This window comes from Stylophora pistillata, chromosome 2, assembly GCF_964205215.1.
Source record: "Stylophora pistillata chromosome 2, jaStyPist1.2, whole genome shotgun sequence".
NCBI classification, from domain to species: Eukaryota; Metazoa; Cnidaria; class Anthozoa; order Scleractinia; family Pocilloporidae; genus Stylophora; species Stylophora pistillata.
In genome coordinates this window covers 53,328,435-53,348,013 of record NC_142520.1, presented here as the reverse complement: position 1 = coordinate 53,348,013, position 19,579 = coordinate 53,328,435, and the positions used below count along the sequence as shown (strand labels likewise).

The window sequence follows — 19,579 nt, the reverse complement described above, 5'->3', positions numbered from 1 at the left end:
TTGTACTTACTTCCGGGTAAGCGTGATGAGATCGCGTGACTTATCCACATGTAGAGTGGTCAGCAGTATCCTAATTGAAATGTATCAAGAATGGCGGCACTTGGTATCGAGAATGCGCCAGGTTTACAACAACTTTTTACGGACGTTTCTTCTAGGCTAAGTCCTGTAGAATCAGAAAATTTTCTGAAATCTTTAAAAAATAATTACGGAGGGAAATTCCATTTGCTGGAAGATCGTGGTCTGTTGGAAGGTTTACATCTTCTTGAGAAGGATGGGTATGTATCTGACAATAAACTCACACTATTCCAAGATGTCATTGCCCCGAAATCGAACAACGAGGAACTCATTAAGAAAGATATAGATCGCTTTAAGGCCTCCCGTCCGATTAAAGCTGATCCAGAGAAGGAATTTCAAGGACGGAGCGAAGAAATCAAGAAAATTAACAAAAAATTGGATTCGAAAGATATCGGAGTACTAAACCTGTTTGGGTCGTCAGGTGTTGGAAAGACAAAGCTTGCCACCGAAGTTTGCTCACAGTGGCGAGGAATTTATCGTGTTTTTGATTTAAGAGAAACAAAGGATATGAGAGCGATCTATTACAAAATGCTACATTCTCTCGAACTTGTAGTGCCAGTTGGTCATGTTGATCAAAATTATGTTGTTACCAAAATTCTAGAGAAGGTTGAAGAACTAGAAGGAAAGAAACATGCAGTTCTGTTTATGCTGGATAATGTAGACCACTTTACTTCAGGAAAAGGTAAAGAAGGGAAAAACTTGAAAAAAGCTTTCACAGAATTTTTAGCAAAGCTCTCAGAAAGCAAAGCAGGGGCGTAGCTACCTGTACGCAAATACGCAATTGCGTACCTGAAAATAATAATAAAAAAAATAAATATATAAATAAATAAAATAAAAAAATAAATAAAAAATATATTTCAAATATACAATGCCGCTCGCACATGCTCACTCAAAGAAAAAGAAGACAGAAAAATAGGTTAATCTGCATTCAATTAAGACTCTTGCGCACGCGATTTGAAAGAAAAGACACGTGAATCGAAAATGACTTTGATCTTTTTTTTGGGGGGGGGGGGTGAAGAGGTGAGATGGAAAACTGTGCGTACCTACGGAAAAATCCTGGCTACGCCCCTGCAAAGGAAAACGATCCCCTTTAAAGTTGCTACTCACCTCAAGGGCTGAGCTGAAAGGTCCCAAAATAGTGGATGATTTTGAAGTGGGCTCTCTAAAACGGGCTTTTTCAGAGAAACTTGTTATTCCAAAGGGAATGACAGATGTTAAACCCGAGCAGAAGGATGATTTAATCAGTATCGCAAAAGGATTCCCCCTTCTTCTAAAAGGACTGGCAGCTATTTTGCAACAAGAACGAAAATCTCCAGGAGAACTCATCGCAGATGTTGCCTCTGCTCTGAAAACATCAAAAGTGGAGGAGGACATTAGAGAAAGGGCTGTTAGTTTTGAAGAAGAAGGAATGGATGTCAATCAGATATCTGCAATCAGTTTAATGTTTAATACACTTTCCACAGAAAGATTAAAGTTATCTGCAGTAGTGATTTCCTTGTTCCATGGGCCTTTCTCTGTGTCAAAAGGTGCCAAAGTTCTTGATATTGACCTAACAGAGGCCATCGTTCAGTTAGAGGGTCTTGTAGCCAGCCGAATAATTTTTGTTGTTGATGAAGAAGCAAAAGAAAGGGAATATGACATTCACCCTCTCTTACAGATGTATGCTGACAGTATCAAGAATCAGGAAGATCTTCTTGCTCCTTATCTAGAGGCAAAAGCACGCTATTACAGACTCTTTATGTCCAGGATTGAGAAAATTGCCAAACTCATTGAGCCAGACTATGTCAGAGCATTTCATTTGTTTGAAAAAGACAGAGGAGACTTTGAGTTCACTGTTGATATCTCCTTACAACCAGATTATTTCAGTGTTCCAGGTGAATTCTGTGAGAATGCTTTGATCGCATCTCTTTTCATTGCAATGCTGAATGATAAACAACTTTAATCAAGGTGTTTCATGGCTGGGCTGATATGTGCGAAGATGATGGAAAAACAGGTGAGAGGCACTGAAACTTCTTTGTGTTACATCTGATTGTTCAAATTCCATAATAGCTTTCGCTTGGTTAAGGGAGACATTGAAGATGTCTCTTTGAAACAGCTTAGTTTAATCTAATTACAACAGTTACCTCAGTTTATTATATGACAATATAGTCTGGAGGTAAATCTGAGAGTTCTGATTGGTTCTCAATTGGTTGGCATTTTTTCATATGGACTATTTCTACAGAAACAGTTGTGAGCCATGTATTTTTCTTTCAAAAAGGTGTCCAATTCAAGATAAGCAACTTTGGTCCAATTGTTGTATAATAAACTACAGTACTTACTTACCTCACACGGTTGAGCCTTACTGGAGAACATTGGTCCTTGTCATTTCCGTACAAAAGGGGCTGTGATCAGTCCATACTGCCAGATACTGGCCATTATACTCTAGTGATGCCCTTTACATTTGGGTTGTATGGAGTTATTATATCTTTTGTAAATGGAGGGTATGAATATTATTTTTTCATGGGCATTCCTATTTTATAACCACCTTCCTGAACATTTTTGGCATTATCTGAACCCAACATCAGCATTTCCTGTCCATAATAACTTAAGTTGAGGCTTTCTGCCATCCAGGGATGTTATGTGATGACAACTGGCCATTTAAACTGTCAGTATAATTTAGTAATTAGGACAGTGCAATAGGTCTATATATATGCATGTAAAATTATAGTTTGTCAGAGCTACTTTCAGACTATGAACTGTATTCAGTCATCCCACCAAAATGTCAGATTTTTTACTTGTCCAAAACAACCAATGAAAATTCAGCCCTAAATGCTACTAACCAATGAAGTTTGACTACCTTACAAATGCTTGCCAATAGAACTCAAGGAAAATCTTAAGTGAACAGGCTCAGGCCCAGGCTTGATTTGAAATTAGACTATTGGACTGCTGTTGAGCTCTAGGCTGATAAATTGAATAAGGTACCATTCATGACATCTGCAGATATTTTATGTGTCAGTTTTTTGGTGCTTTGCCATTGTTACAGTCAATTGGAATTTTGTGTTGTGAAGTACAGAGGTAATCTTGTCTATATTTTCAAGCCAGCCCTGCCCTGTGCAGTCACCCAAGCTGAAATTATTCAAACATTTACTCCTTAAAGTCCTACCACCATTGCTTATTTGATTCTACAAGTAAACTGAGAAATTACTCAGGAACTACTTTGAGAATAAAATAGCAAGGAAAAAAATATTTAAAAAGAAGAAAACAAACAAACCAAAAAGAAAAACAATAGGTCTTCTGGTAATTTACATTTTGTTGATACTGAGTACTGTTCATCAGCTGTGATTTCTGTTCATCAATCTTCATCTTTGTATAGGTTCCCTTAGCCGAGCGCAGTTGAAGTCCTGGGAAGCCAGGCAAGTTGCAGATGTTGATGGAACAGAGAGAGGATATGAAACATTGAGGGAAGCTCTGAATTCTCTAGAGAAAGTTGAATATCAAACTGGTGAATCCTTTGAGCTCACCAAGGGGCTTTACTTGCATACTGAAGGTGAAATCCTCGATAGAAACAGAGACTATAAGAAAGCAATGGCAAGTCTGGAGTTGTCCTTAACTTTCTCTGAACCACCTCTAAAGGAGCATTCTGATCTTGCAAGGTGCTACAATGCTATTGGAAACACCTTTTTTGCTTTAGATCAGCCCAGGAAAGCACTGGAGTTCTATGAAAAAGCCTATAAGATGCAAGAGAAATTAGCCGGCTCTGAGAACCACTTAGACATGCCAATGTACAAGAATCAGATTGGAACTGCTTATGAGGGCCTGGAAGATTATGCAAAGGCAGAGGAATGTTACAGGAATGCACTGAGTCTACTGGAAGAACTTAAACTTTCAGGTTATTGGGACGAGGCACATTTCCAAAGAAATCTCGCTAATGCACTCATGTTTCAAGAGAAATATGAAGAGGCAATTGAACTTTCAGAGAGGGCTTACAGTATAAGGAAGAAGCTTCTTGGAGATCACCCACAGACTGTGCGAAGCATTTTTCAACAAGGGGTCCTTCAAGCCAATCTTAAACATCCAAAAGAAGCTTTGAATCTATTTCTTGATGCATGGGATATGGAAAAGAAACTTGGCGTGGGAAACCACAGTGAGGTGTGACGAAAGATTATCACAGGGGTGGAAGATATGTGTGATTGGACAAAGAGTGGAAGACGGAAGAAATCATTTCGAAAAGAGGCCTTCGAGTTTTGTCAACGTTTCTGGGAAGAACAGAAAGCTTCTCCACAATTCACATTCAATGAGTATAACAAAGGCATCGTTGATGCCCTGAGTGACCTTGCTGATGATGAGAAAGACAAAGTTGTTGTACAAAAGGGACAGCTTCGGTTCTACGAGGCAAGGTGCAATGCCAACGAGAAAGAGTTTCAAGAAGAGTTTGATTTGGAAACTGATAATGATGCTCTCTGTATCACACTGAGTGAAAGAGACAATCTCTTGGACGAGATGGTGGAGCTCTCTTCTCAACTTCATGAACAAGGGAAGCTGGTGACGAAATACAAAATGGCGAAGGTGGCTGTGTACAAAATGTGTCTGGAGAGAGTGGGTTTCCTTGGAAACAAAGAGGAAGGACTAGATAAAGCATCATTGAAGGCTAAGGTAGAAGAACTTTACAAAGAGATAGGACAGGAAGGATCAATCATGGAATTCCGAGAGAGATTGCTGGCTTCGTGGCGAGGGCAGTGGGAAGAAGGGAAAAGCAAAGAAAAAACGGAGAAGATCGGCGTTGAAAGGAGGGAAACAATCGAGGGAATTCTCAATCTATGTCAGGAACTTAAGAAATTTAACATGCATAGAAGATATGGATAAGAGGCATTGAGCTTTTATGAAGAAATATGGGAGATGAAGCATGCTGAGATGAAGGACTCTGAAATGAAAAAGCATCTCCGTAAACTCAAGGAGCTGGCATCGTCCATTGGAGATGACACGAGTGAGAAACTTTACAAAAATGCATTACAGGTAGGATCACGCCTTGTTTATCAAGGAAAGTAAATGTTGAACTTGTTTGTTATCCAAGCAGCCGTAGTTGTATCGGCTGTTTTCCATTCACTTTGCACACACGACGTCTGACTCTTTTACTCCCAAGACCCACCAATCAATCCTTAAGATGTTAGTTCGGATAATTTGCTTTTGGATCAACTACTAATCCTCTTAATATGGAAATTTGGGAGTTAGAGAGTTATTCCCATCATTCGATGTATGTTTTTGTCATGTTTCGCTTTGTTATCTGTTTTCATACGTTCTAGCTACCACTGACGACGAATCCTCTCGATTGGACACTAATACTGCCAACAGATTTGCTTGCGCATTTATTGTGATATTGTTATAAACATAAACCTTTTTGATTTGTGATTTACCGAGGCAAACAGAGCCACGAACTATCCTAAAAATGCAGATACCTGTGGTTTCTAAGTTTCTGTCTTCAATTGTTGTGTTTTTTTCTACAGGCGCTGAATGAAACTGGGAAACATCCAGGAGCTATAATAAGACCAAGAGGTAATGAAACTGTGTAGAATTTGAATTTCTTTTAAACTCGAAGATCTGAAAGAGAAATCTTAGCACGAATCACGCTGTCTAGGATTTCGTCTTTCTTCTTCAACAGATGCATAGTTTCATAGTTTGCATCGAGGTGTAAATATGGCACCTTGCCTTTTAAACAACAACAAACATATGAAACATATGAGTGAACTGCGGTTATGAGACGTATATAAGAACGATCCTTCGCAGTAAAGCACTATTTGAGCAATAGTGGAAATCAGACCTGAAAAAAATTTCAGGCCTGTACGGGATTCGAACCACTGACCTCTGCGATACTAGTGCAGCGCTCTACCAATTGAGCTAACAAGCCAACTGGGAGCAGGCCAGTTGGCTTGTTGGCTTGTTCGTCTCATAACCGCAGTTCACTCATATGTTTCATATGTTTGTTGTTGTTTGATTTATCATCTACGGGTTTATATCGAATTAATTTGATGGCCTGCTCCCAGTTGGCTTGTTAGCTCAATTGGTAGAGCGCTGCACTAGTATCGCAGAGGTCAGTGGTTCGAATCCCGTACAGGCCTGAAATTTTTTTCAGGTCTGATTTCCACTATTGCTCAAATAGTGCTTTACTGCGAAGGATCGTTCTTATATACACCTTGCCTTTTGTTAACGCTCTCAATTTTTTTTCTAACGGATGTCTCCCAAAGCTAAGGAAGAGGAGAAGGATGGCGAAGAGGAAGAAGAGGAAATCGAAATTAGTTCAGAAGGAGAAAGTGAAGTTGAAGCTGAGTTGTCAGATGACATAGATGAAGATGTTCAAACTGAAGACAGAACCATCATCTTCAAGTAAACGCATAACTGTTACCCATGATCTTATCTTTGTATAATAACATAGATGATCGTGGAGACGTGCTCCCTGATTGGTCGAGAATTACTTCATATTTTCCTATAATCAACCCGCGAGAGGTGATTATAATGGTAAAGCAGTTTTTCTGAAAGTATCGCCATCTGCTATATCAAGATGATGTGAAATCATACCCAGTCACAAGATTACAACATTTAACTAATTTATCATCTTGCATTCACAGAGATACTGTAATAGTACAAGGTGGCCATTGCCTTGGAATGGAGAGGTGGTTTATGGAGGGAGAAAGCCAGGTACAATTTAACGTACAAAGTTGGTGATAATTATCATGGTTTGGTTATAATATTTTAGAATTTTAACAATTTTTCAGTTACTGTAGTTCATATAATGAAGAAAACTTAAGTTTCCCTTGTAAATTTGTGCCTGGAATTGCGAGCTCTAAGGAGGTGGGTAGGAATTCCATCAAACAAAGATGGCATGTTCAGTTACACCTTGACAGGAAACCTAAATCTGGGCATGACTTAAGCCTCATTTGACATCTAAAGATGAAATTTAGAAATGACTGTGAAATTGTAGCGAGGAGTGATAAGTTTTCTTCTAATCAAGGTGGATCTCCAAATCAGAATAATGGGGTTTTCCCTTTTGTTAATTCAGTCTGCAACCCAAAAAGGTACCTCCTCAGGTAAGGAAATCAAGGTCTTGTCTTGTGAAAACAATAAGTGAGACCAATTTCTTTGAAATGGACCCAATATAAGTAAGCAGGATTCGTACTGGTCCTGGAAAACCTGGAACGTTATGGAACTTTATTTTGACATTTTCCAGGACTGGAAAGTCGTGGAAAAATACTACAGGTTCTGAATAGTCCTGGATATTTGTTAAAAACCAAGCAATCAAGTTTTCAGAATTTACATTATAAGAAATGTGTGTAGACCGTAAGGAGAAATGATTTGGAAATCTTGATAATGAAAGGGTTAAAAGTGAAATTTGGAGTTCTGGAAAAATCAATCTGAGCCTGGAGAAATCCCGGAAATCCTACTCTAAACGAATTCAACCTGAAGTAGGAAGGTATTTTTTGGGAACATGTTATGTCTTACATGCTGAAGAAACCATTAAGATGGTTTTTTTTTTTTTTTCGTTACAGGATTCTGATCCATCTAGTGAAGTTTGTACATCACAAAAATCTTTACAACAGAAAAATTATGGTAAGACAGACTGAATTCACTGCTTTAAGTTTTTTGCCATGTTAGCTTACCTCCGGCCTTGAGCACTGATTGATATAATTGGACCATTACACACTTCTGGTTGGAATCATTGTTCTTTGCTTACAGTGTGATTGATGGATTTTGTACAGAGATCCCAGTAAAAGACCGTATCAGTAGTGGTTCTATAGAAATTATTTCTCTTTTTTTTTTTTGTAGTAAAACAAGGCACACCAACAAATTATGAATTGGAACAATTAGCCTCTCAAATTGGTGAAAAGTGGATAAAGCTTGGGCGTCGCCTCAAGGTCGAGGATGCAAAACTAGAGGATATAGGACAAAGACGAGAGGGTCTGGACGAGAGAGCATATCACAAGTTAAAACACTGGAAACAGAAGAAAGGTTGCAGAGCAACTTTCCAAGTTTTGAATGCTGCATTACAGGACGAACTTGTACAGCGCAAAGACCTAGGTGAAAATTTTTGTTACCACCAAGGTAATTATTTTCAAGAATGTCGCTTAGTTCAAAATTGTTGTTATGAATTATTTTAAATTACTGTTTTTATTGCCTGGCATGGAGTCGCTTAGGAAGCAGTCTCAGAAATTTCCATAATTATGCGCTCACTGAGAGCTGCATAAATTATCTTCAACTTGGCAACCAGTGCTAGTGCGTATGAGTAATATGATGTTACTTCCTGATTTAACTTCCAGGGAAGCTAACGATTTCGTAGCGTAACGAAACGTAAATTATTGTAACGTACCGTCACGTTATCAGTCTCCAGAGGAAGGCAGTACCTCAAAACTAGCCCAGATCGCCTCAATCCGACTACAAGGCTTAATATCAAGGGAAATTAATCTATATCATGTCTCTTGGCTCTAAACAAAAAGTTAGGAATGTATGAACATGTTTTTATGGAAAACTTGAAACCGCAAAAAACTGTCTCCACTATTAGGGAAGGATCAGTAACTGGCGCCTCTTATCTTTATACATTGTGGCCAAAAATTCAAAGAAAAAAAGTTAGAAAACAGTTATGTTAGGTAAACATGAGAAGAAAGGATAAGAATAAGGATAGATAGCAACAAGCTGGACAAACCAGTTGGCGATCTTGAATTCTGGCCAAGGAGCTGAGCTTAGGACCATCAAGAACAGTCTCGGCTATCGGCCAGAGCAGCTAGGAGTTCAAACCTGGGTATCACTTAACATCCAGAGCCCCTAGAACTATTTTGTAAGGGTTATTTTTCAGTTGTGGTACTTTTTGGTACGTTTAGTTTGTCCCTCCTAATTAATCAGGTTCGTTAAAAAGATTTCAGTTGAGTAGCTTAACTGTGAACAATGATACAAAGTACGTGGCACAATGTTATGCCGCTAGGCTGTGAATTTAGCCACATGCATTCGGAGTAGCCGGCGCGTTTTTCAGAGTAGACAGGAAAATGCGCCGCGTGTCGGGCTTTTTTGACAACCCTGTACATAAAGACCACATCCTCCCTTCATAATTGAGAAAGGCATAAACTTTGAACATGCACCAAGCGCGGGAAACTTTGAACATGCACCAAGCACGAGAAACTTTGAACATGCACCAAGCGCGGGAAACTTTGAATATGCACCAAGCACGAGAAACTTTGAACATGCACCAAGCACGAGAAACTTTGAACATGCGCCAAGCGCGGGAAACTTTGAACATGCACCAAGCACGAGAAACTTTGAACATGCACCAAGCACGAGAAACTTTGCACATGCGCCAAGCGCGGGAAACTTTGAACATGCACCAAACACGAGAAACTTTGAACATGCGCCAAGCGCGGGAAACTTTGAATATGCATCAAACGCGGTAAACTTTGAACCTGCACCAAGCGCGGGAAAATGCAACTTCCATCGAGTACGAGGACATGCGCGTTACTTTAGTGGCCAAGTCATTGATTGACTGTGGGGCCTTAAAGAAAAAAAAGACAGAAACCACTGTGAAAGAAGTGTTTTATTACCGTGTTATTATCGTGCTTCTCGTAGGTCATACAGAAAAGAGAAGAATCGAAGACGACAGTTTCCCATGTCAGGGAGAACAGACTTCTAAAAGGCAAAAAACAAATTAGTGTTCTGGAATAAATATGGTAAAGAAATCTTTTTTTCACAAAATGATGTTAACCGCATTTGTGCTGATATCAAAAGTAAATTAGTTCATTGAATTTCCTGAATCTCGGAACTGAAACAAATATTTGGTGTTACTTGTTCGTGTCGTGCCATTCAAATGTTATTGGCCAATTTAAAATGACGTGATAAATCACTTTATTGTTGGCTTTGTTACTTTACTCAGCACAACGATATCACCCTTTCCGCTTAGTAACGTCTGGTATTTTTTTTAATTTCATGATCCGCCCAGGTGTGAATGCCAAATCCTCATTATCTTGATAGCATTTGTATTACCATTAATTTTTTACTCGTGGCAGAGAGGCATGGTAACCAGTTGATCTAATACACTAACCTCTTCTCTCCTTTCTGTCCAGCTGTCAAGCGTGTAACCACTTAGAGTACTTCTCACGTGCAGCCTACTATCCTAGAAATAGAGCAGTACAGCGGTCCAGTCCAGCAGTCTAGCGGTCCAGTCCAGCAGTCTAGCGTGTCCAGTCCAGCAGTCTAGCGGTCCAGTCCAGCAATCTAGGGATCCAGTCCAGCGGTCCAGTCCAGCAGTCTAGCGATCCCCTACCAGAAGAGAATAATAATAATAATAATAATAATAATTTTATTTATATAGCGCTAAAATCCAATAATTGTCCAAAGCGCTACCTAATTACAATATAAAATATAAAAATATATAATATAAAATATCTACAATAGACAATATAATTCAAATATAGCCTAAGTTATCTACTATATAAATCAAAAACATCTCAAAACAAAACGAGTCTCATAACCTATATGCTAACTTAAATAAAAAAGTTTTAAGGGATTGCTTAAAAGTTGCCACTGAAGAACATTTCCTAATCTCTAGAGGTAAATCGTTCCACAATTTAGGTCCTGCAATAGAGAAGGCTCTGTCTCCATATGTTTTCAATCTGCTTCTTGGAACCACTAAATATTCTTTACATGAAGAACGCAATGACCTAGAGTATATTTTAAAATTCAAAAGGTCAGAGATATAGGAAGGTGCAAGGCCATGAAGGGCCTTGTATACCAATAAAAGGACTTTAAAAGTTTTTCTAAACTCAACTGGTAACCAATGAAGATTAATTAAAATAGGAGATATATGAACATGCCTCGGTGTCAATGTGACAACACGAGCTGCAGCATTCTGAACTGCCTGTAGTCTAGCTAACAGATACTTAGGAAGGCCATGTAATAAGGAATTACAGTGATCAATTTTCGAACTAATAAATGCATGGACTAAGATTTCACATGTATCTTGGCTTAAGTACTTGCGGATTTTAGCAATATTTCTCAAATGATAGAATGATGATTTACAAATGTTCTTAATGTGCTCCTCAAAACTAAATATGCTATCAAACTGAACCCCTAAATTACGAACAGAGTCACGAGGTGCAATGCACTCAGAACCAACAGTAATGTGACCGATGTCAGGCATGGGATGGTATCTGGAACTGATGACTACAAGGTCCGTTTTGTCCTGGTTTAGTTTAAGATAGTTTCTTATCATCCATTCATCAATGTCCCTCACACAGCATTCCACTCTCAACTTCACTTGTTGGATGTCATTCAAGCTGGTAGATTTAAAGGTAATATATAATTGGGTGTCGTCAGCATATAGATGGTATGATAGTCCATGATCATTTATTATGTCCGCAATAGGTGATGTGTATAACAAATACAACAAAGGGCCCAGAACTGATCCCTGAGGGACACCACACTTCAATGCACGTTGTGAAGAATGACTATTCCCAACTTTAACAAACAGCTTACGTGAAGACAGGTATGATTTCAGCCACTTAAGCACAGTTCCTTGAAAACCAAAACAAGTAGACAGCCCTGTCACTAGAAGAGTATGGTCCACCGAATCAAACGCCGCCGACAGATCCAAAAGTACCAGTATGACCGACTCATTACGATCTAAAGCACAAAGAATGTCATTTTGAACCCTCAGTAGAGCCGTTTCAGTGGAGTGAAATGACTTGTATGCGGATTGAAACGTTTCCGAAAGACCATTAGATGTAATATAGTCTGTAAGCTGGACACATACCGCTTTTTCCACAAGCTTAGACACAAACTTCAAATTAGAAATAGGTCGAAAACTTTCATATTTAGTGAAATCAGCATTATGTTTCTTTAAAGTCGGTGTCATAGCTGCAATCTTCAAGACATCAGGCATAACTCCAGTAGATAAAGATGTATTCACTATGTTAGTCAACACAGGAGTTAGTAAATTGAAACATTCCTTCATTACCACTGCAGGCAGAGGATCAAGTACACAGGATTTATTAATAGATCTCAATGCAAGTCCCTTGATGTCTTCGTAACTGACATTAATAAAGTCTGAAAACACAGAGTTACATTCCACGTAGTTACCAAGAGTCACTTCGTATATGAGAACGATCCTTCGCAGTAAAGCACTATTTGAGCAATAGTGAAAATCAGACCTGAAAAAAATTTTTTTTTTTTTTTTTCATTAGCATCATTACCTTGCGCAGAATTCTTCTCTATTAGTGTGGCATGGATACGATCAATCTTGTCAATGAAATAATCAGCGAAAGAATTAGCTAGTGCATCGCTACAAGATGATGGATACCGTGCAGTTGATTGCTTTTGTAGTAGTTTTGATACTGTATTAAACAAAACCCGTTGATCACTTGAGTTTTCAGTAATGATGGTAGTGTAGTAAGAGGATTTCAACGACTTGATCAAATTATTCACAACGCAGCACTGACGATTATATTCTTGTCGATCAGCCTGTAGCCTGGTTCTTCGCCATTTTCTTTCAAGGCGTCGTCGCTTACGCTTCTCTACAGATACCTCATTAGTGTACCACGGAGCAGCAGGCCTAATAGTAACAACTCGGCGCTTGACAGGAGCATGCTTGTCCATTATTGATCTTAATAAGGTGTCATACTGTTGAACTAGATGATCGAGATCGCTGGATGGGTCGATGACGAGAGGGCAGTCAGCAACATCACTAAGAAACGACTCCATGTCAAGAGACCGAAGCTTCCGATAGAAGATAACTTCCTTCCTAAACTGGGGCTTTCTTATGGAGACATCACACATTACCGCCAAATGATCAGAGATGTTAGGATCATAGACTTTGATATTATTGAGCATGTTATCATCAGACTTATTTATAAGTAAGTCAAGAGTATGGCCATTGCGATGAGTCCCAGCACAGACACGTTGTTTAAGGTCAAAAGATTCCAAGATGTCAGTAAAACGTTTGGCATTTACATCATCTTGACAATCCATATGAAAGTTAAAGTCACCAGTAATTAGGACTCGATCAGAAGACTCCACAGTTACAGATTCAAGTAGATGTGAGAATTCCTCAAAAAATCGATTGAAAGAGGAATTATCAGGTGGACGATAGATGACTAAGATCCTGACACTATATAGGCTCCGAAGACGAACATCCATGATTTCAAATGTATCATAATCAACTGTTAATGAAGTGTTGATGTTCAGCACATCCTTAAATAAGATACCAACACCGCCTCCTCCTCCTTGTTTCCTGAATGCGCTTAGCGATCATCGTGGACGAGTGAGAAGTGATCTTGAAGACCAAAACATCATGGCAAAGGAATTGAAATAAAAATGAAAATAAAATGAATGAAAGAGAAAACTGAATTCATTTATTCGATAGATAGAATCGCTGATTGTGAAGGAGACCATTAGTTAAAAAAAGCGCTTTTAAGTAAGAGTTCAAGTATTTAGTCTTGCACTTCAATTTTGAAATTATGTCAATACTTGTATAGACTACGTTACACACGGCCAGCAAACTTTATAAGGTTGAAATTGTAGGAAAGTATAAACAAATTTTCTCTCCTAAATTCGATTTATTGTCACTTAATTTGGGCGATTGAAAGCGATTGAAAGTTTCTGGGATAAAATTCTCATCCGCTGATCATAAATCCAGCAAACTGATCAAAAAATACAAAGAGGAGAGGACGTTCTCGGATAGTAAGTAAAATAAAAAATTGTCATAAGTGCTCCTAGTATCGACAATTTTCGTTAGTGTTGTACTTAACTGATGATGTAATTATATAATAAAGACGATAAGTAATTTGTTAAGTTATATATGATATTTTTTTTTGGTTACCACAAAGAAAGGTATATATTATATAGGGATGTAAAAGAAAGGAGAAATGTATTTGGGGCCTGATTTCATTTAATCATTAACCTTTTATTGTCGTTTCTTCCACAAGCAAGGGATTTATCTCATTCCACTGAATAAATTACCGTTCCCAGACTGGACATCTCACATAACAATCTAACCACCATCCCTGATACTATTGGGGAGATGGTGGAGCTGGAGGGACAGGGGCTGAGTTACAACCAGTTGACTGTGTTGAGTTCAGCTATAAAACAGCTGAAGAAACTCAATCTTTTGTATGTGAGAGGGAATCCTTTTACAGTTGAAGGAATGAGATGTGTTATGGAGCTAAGAAATAAGATTGACAGAGTATATTCATTTGTCCCAGGTGAGTGAAGGAAATTCCTCTTCACATTTATGTTGTGACATGTGAATTTACTAAATTGGTTCCAATGATTGGGTCTGCTAAATCTGTGAGATGGCAAGCCCTGCGAGCCACAGTGCGAGCCATGCGAGCCATTTTTGCGAGTATTTTTTCTTCGATTGGTCCAGGGTCCAGCCAGGAGGTCGTGGATCATTTCGCGCCTATCACTCAACTGTCACTATAAACCGCCCACCCGCCATTTTGAAAGTGTAGATGATCCTGGGGACGAGTGTAAACGGTACAACCTCGCTCCCAGGGTACTCTCTCTTTGCCTGGAAAATTAATTTTAAATTCAGCTACAAAAGTGTTTAATAATGAAATATTCCCAGAAAAAATCTTATACTCGCTTTGGTTGCCAGAACTATTGCTGGTGCGTCAAATATGAAAAATGCTCTAAACATCTGTAGATCGTCCCAAATCTTGCATCATAGAAATGGCTGTATGTCCTCAGTTGGACGAATTACTTTCTTCGTTTCATATTTTTGTTATTCAGAGAAAATTTTATCTATTCAAATTGCTCAAGATCTGCAAAAAATAAAAACAATGTGAAAAAAAATTAATTAAGGTTCAAGACTTAAGTAAAAAAATTTTCTGAGGAAAACGTATGGCTCCACCACCCTACCACTACTGAATGGTATCCATTGACTCCTATCATTCAGTGATATCAACGAGGAAAATCATTCAAGAGAAAAGAGAATAGTAGTTCCACGACAACTCCGTGTATTGGCTTCAAGAATGGTGAGTAAATCACGTAATTTTAACAGCTTCGCACTTTAGGGAATCAGACTTCTCAAAATTCTATCAAATAAATATTCTATTCTTAACATTTTGACTGTGGTTCAAATGACTCGCGGGCTCGCAGCTTGGCTCGCAGGGCTCTCCGGCTCACAGGTTTATAAAACTCCTAATGGTTGAATTGCAAGTGGTTATAGTGCTTGTTATGATAATTGCAGGCAGCTGACAACAGTTTCATAATAAAGCCTGAGAAGAATATGAACTGAATACTGTCACAGTTGTACTCGGGGGTGGAAGTGGAATAATTGGATCTCACTTATTCATTATTCCGATCCTGATGAGCTCAACTCATTCTTCGCCACTACAGCAGAGAGAACCTTAGGGAAATCTTCACGGGACTCTGTCGATGACCTATTATATCTGGTAAATTCACTGGGTGATGTTAGCGACTCCGTCCCTTAGGGAACCGAACCTTAGGGAAATCTTCAGGGGACTCTGTCGATGACCTATTATATCTGGTAAATTCACTGGGTTATGTTAGCGACTCCGTCCCTTTCAAGCTACGCGAGGTAACCCATGTAGAGGTCTTACGTGAAATCAAATTACTAAGAACGTAGGTTCAACAGGTCCAGTGAAGTTTTTGAAACGAGTTGCGGAGCTGTTAGGAGGTCCCCTCACACATATAATTAACTGCTGTATCAGAAATAGTTATTTCCCTATTGACTGGAAGGTGGCGCAAATCTCACCAATACCAAAGATAGATCAACCAATGGCTAAACATGACTCTCGACCTGTATCCATTCTCCCAGCCCTATCCAAAATCTTTGAAAGGCTGGTAGCCCATCAGACAATTGGATTTATTGAAGAAAGAGCACTTTTTGGTGAAAACATCTCAGGATTTAGAAAGAATCACTCAACGGCCAGGAAATTACTGGAGATTAGAGACGATGTTACACGTGCAATGCGTCGCGGCAAAATAACTCTCATGATTCTTGCAGACTACTCGAAAGCTGTTGACACTGTGAACTTCAAGTCAGTTATTTATAAAATGCACTCAATGGGTCTTTCAAAGGATTTTCTAACCTGGATTACCTCCTATCTTACGGGCAGGCAACAGTATGTAATGATAGATGACAAGTTTTCTCAGCGGTTGGAAACGTACTTCGGCGTCCCTCAAGGATCGATCTTAGGACCGTTAATTTTCAATATCTATGTAGCAGACCTCCAGAAAAAGTTAAGTTGTAAATGCGTTCAATATGGGGATGATACCACGTTGCTTCACCACTTGAAGCCGCATGAAATAGAGGCGTGCATAAAGGATGCTAATCAGACAATAAGATGCCTGAGCAGTTACTCTGAATCGTCCAATCTGGCGTTGAATTCAGAAAAAACAAATGGATGCTTCCCTCTACAAGACAATTGGCGCGCGCACACTCTTTAAATGGTTTTTCTGCAGATGTATACTGCGATGACACTTTTGGGAGTTTATCTGGATCAAGAACTAACATGGCAAGAACACATAACGAATCTGTTGTCATCGTGTTACGGTGCTTTAGCAGTACTACGGAAACTAAAAAACTTCGCACCATACCACATAAGAAAACTACTGGTGGAAAGTCTTATACTCTCTAAACTGAATTATTGCAACGTTGTGTTTAGTCCTCTCCCAGAGTACCAGACCAAACGCCTTCAAAGAGTACAGAACACGTGTGCGGGTTTTGTGTTAACTAATCTAGTATAGCTTTTATTATTCACTATTTTATCAATTTTGATTTATTGTGAGTATTAGGCATATAGTTAGTTTTTATATTAGTAGCGAAGAGCCACTATGTGGAAGTGTACTAATAAAGGTCATTATTATTCCTATCATTTTTTTCGAGGTTATTCATCATTCCGTATTAGAGTTTTTTAGGGAGTTTCTAATTCGCCTTATTGTGAATGGATGATTTCAATTCAATTAAAATATGATTTAAAACCGTCACCGTCATGTTCAATCTAATTACCGTATTTATTTACTTAACTCCAACCTAAGGTTTATTTAGATATCAGCCTTATAGGCGTGGCATTTATTTTTACATACTGTACACTGAACAAAAATGTACACTAAACATCTACACTATAGGGACTTTAAGCAGTGACGACGGAAAGCTCTTACGATGGCGTTCGACACTTACCTTTTTCCCTAGTCCTATTTACTTTGCGCAAATTATTGGTAGATATCTAAGCATCATGATGTTTGATATTCTTATTTTCGATCATGGGATTGAGTCTTTCGTCTCTATAACGTAACGTAAAAAACACTGGAATTTTAATTGATAACGTATTTAAGATCAAAACAACATAGTTATTCAACAATATAATAGTGCGAGTTCTTGGTAGATTGGGTGGTAAATAGCCGAGAACCACATTTTACTGATTCTTTCCGACGTGGAAATATTGTCACTCAACTTTCTCAAAATTATATTATAAGCTTTTAAAAAGAACACAACGAAAGAAATAACTTTGAGATCCTAGAATACTTACACCAATGAATACGTGTGTTGCGTTAAGCAAAGTATTAACTTAACTTAGGTTGAAACGTGTTGCAGTGCGTCCAGATCTCGTATTACAAGCTACACGTCTGCAGTGTCGTCTTTTACAGCTAAATAGTCGATATTGAAATCCCCCAAAACGACAATTTCCGATCCCGCTGGCAGTTTCGAGAGTGAGTGAGTCATTTAGTGCATCGAAGAATGTCTCAGAACAGACGTCAGGTGACCTATATACACAGGCAATAAACAATTTCTTGCACTTGAGTCGATGTACTTCAATCCATAATGTTTCAATATTTTCAGTAGTCAAATCCGTTCTAAGTTTGTAGGGAATCCCATCGCGTACGTAAATTGCCGTGCCGCCGCCTCTTTTAACCGTTGGGTCATTTCTCAGTACTGAATAGCCAGTAATATCTACTTCTGTCAGAATCCTTTATAGATGGGCTAAGGCATGTTTCAGAAAAATTAAAAATGTCGAATTTCTTGTCACTAAATAATAGTCGAACATGATTCATCTTGTGCAAAATGCTTCGCACATTAAGATGAGCTATAATTTTACCTGAAATGTCATATTGGGAAAGCCTTGACAGTCTGGGCCTGCTTACGTTGTATGATAGACGCATAGAACTCTGTTGTCATTTCTTCGATTCCATTGTTAACAATCCCAAACACAAGTTATACCATCTTCTGCCATCAAGGAAAAAAATGTAGTTCTAATTTAAGGCGTCGAGAGATATATACTTTGCCACGTTCTCGCATACCTTTTCGACGCTCTTTCTTTTATGCTATGTCCCAGGGTGCGCACAATGGCTCCTAAAGTTTCAAAGAAAGTCGACTTTAATTTTAGATATTCATACCTATTCTAGATTTATTTATTATATTAGGCATTTACATTTATATGATTTTATTTAGCTTTATATTTTAACCAATGTTGGCTGTAAAATACGCAATTCAGTTTTACGACTGCAAAGTATTACTCACTAAGCGATCTATCTGTCTATCTAAGTTTTGGGCGACAAGTAGGTTTCCACAAACCATCATATTGTTCCTTGTTGATTTCCACTCGTGACAGTGGATTCTCGAACCCGTAGTCCTTTGTTTTATAGCCTGATTCTTGAAGGAAATTTCGATGGTTTCTTATTATGTGTTTTTCTTATCATGCGTACCTTAAGGGAATAAACTTGATTCATGTAAATGAAATAAAGAAAAGACTGAAAAGTATAGGATTCGTTTCTGTAGAAATGAGTCGCTAAGACCATTGTAATCATTTTTACCTCTTGAAAACATTGGAAAATGAAAGAAACGATTCTTGGATCTCTCTTCCTTGTCCTGGTGGAGTAATAAAGAGCTTCTCACCCTCTCTCCCTCGGTAATCAGTCATCTTCCCCAGCCAACAGATCGAGGTAAACAGCCCAGTGGCCTTTCTAAATGGTCGCGGACGTTGAAGGGCACGGGCACCAAAAGGTCTTGCATCAGTAAATACTACTCTACTAAAGCTTCTTAATGACGCTACTGTGCCTAGCATTAAAGGTGGACTATGCAGTAAAACCCACTCGAGTTTTTATCTCTACCATAAAAAAGTATCTAAGATTGCCAAGAGTAACCGAGCTGATTAAATCACACCCGGGGCTCACACAAGCTTCCTGTAGTGTTTCCAACAAAACTGTTGACTTTAGATACTTTTAATATTTACTCTGTATCGTTATTAATATTTCTTTCAACTCACGGTCATTATTTACATACCCATTTTCGATTTATTCACTATTTAGGTTTTTATTAATTGATAATTTAATTGGTGCAGGTCCACATCAAGACGTAATGTCTTGCCTATCCCTACACCTGCTTTATTATGAATAAACGATGATGATGAAACGATGATGAAGCGGCGTGTCTGGTCGTTTATTCGAAATATAAAGAAATGTATGGGAGAATGTTGAAGAGTCGTAATATCGTAAACTTATATCGACGAATGTCTTTGTTAAGGCTCAAAATAAA

The 19,579-nt window shown here is 38.5% G+C and overlaps 1 protein-coding gene, 1 long non-coding RNA gene and 1 pseudogene across 2 annotated transcripts; 1 reads left to right on the top strand and 2 right to left on the bottom strand.

Annotated features, from left to right (window-relative positions):
- LOC148740330 (uncharacterized) overlaps positions 1-19,579 on the bottom strand; it is a 191,029-nt gene that overhangs the window by 139,508 nt on the left and 31,942 nt on the right.
- Positions 69-12,442, top strand: LOC148740333 (uncharacterized; annotated as a pseudogene). Its single transcript, XR_015997137.1, has 10 exons — positions 69-824; positions 1,147-2,068; positions 3,428-5,067; positions 5,556-5,604; positions 6,294-6,432; positions 6,675-6,744; positions 7,593-7,653; positions 7,870-8,145; positions 9,655-9,755; positions 10,149-12,442. The product of XR_015997137.1 is annotated as an uncharacterized LOC148740333 (transcript).
- LOC148740334 (uncharacterized) lies at positions 9,605-10,167 on the bottom strand. The gene is made up of 2 exons (XR_015997166.1): positions 10,127-10,167; positions 9,605-9,714 (listed from the first exon to the last, which is right to left on the bottom strand). It is a non-coding gene; the product is annotated as an uncharacterized LOC148740334 (long non-coding RNA).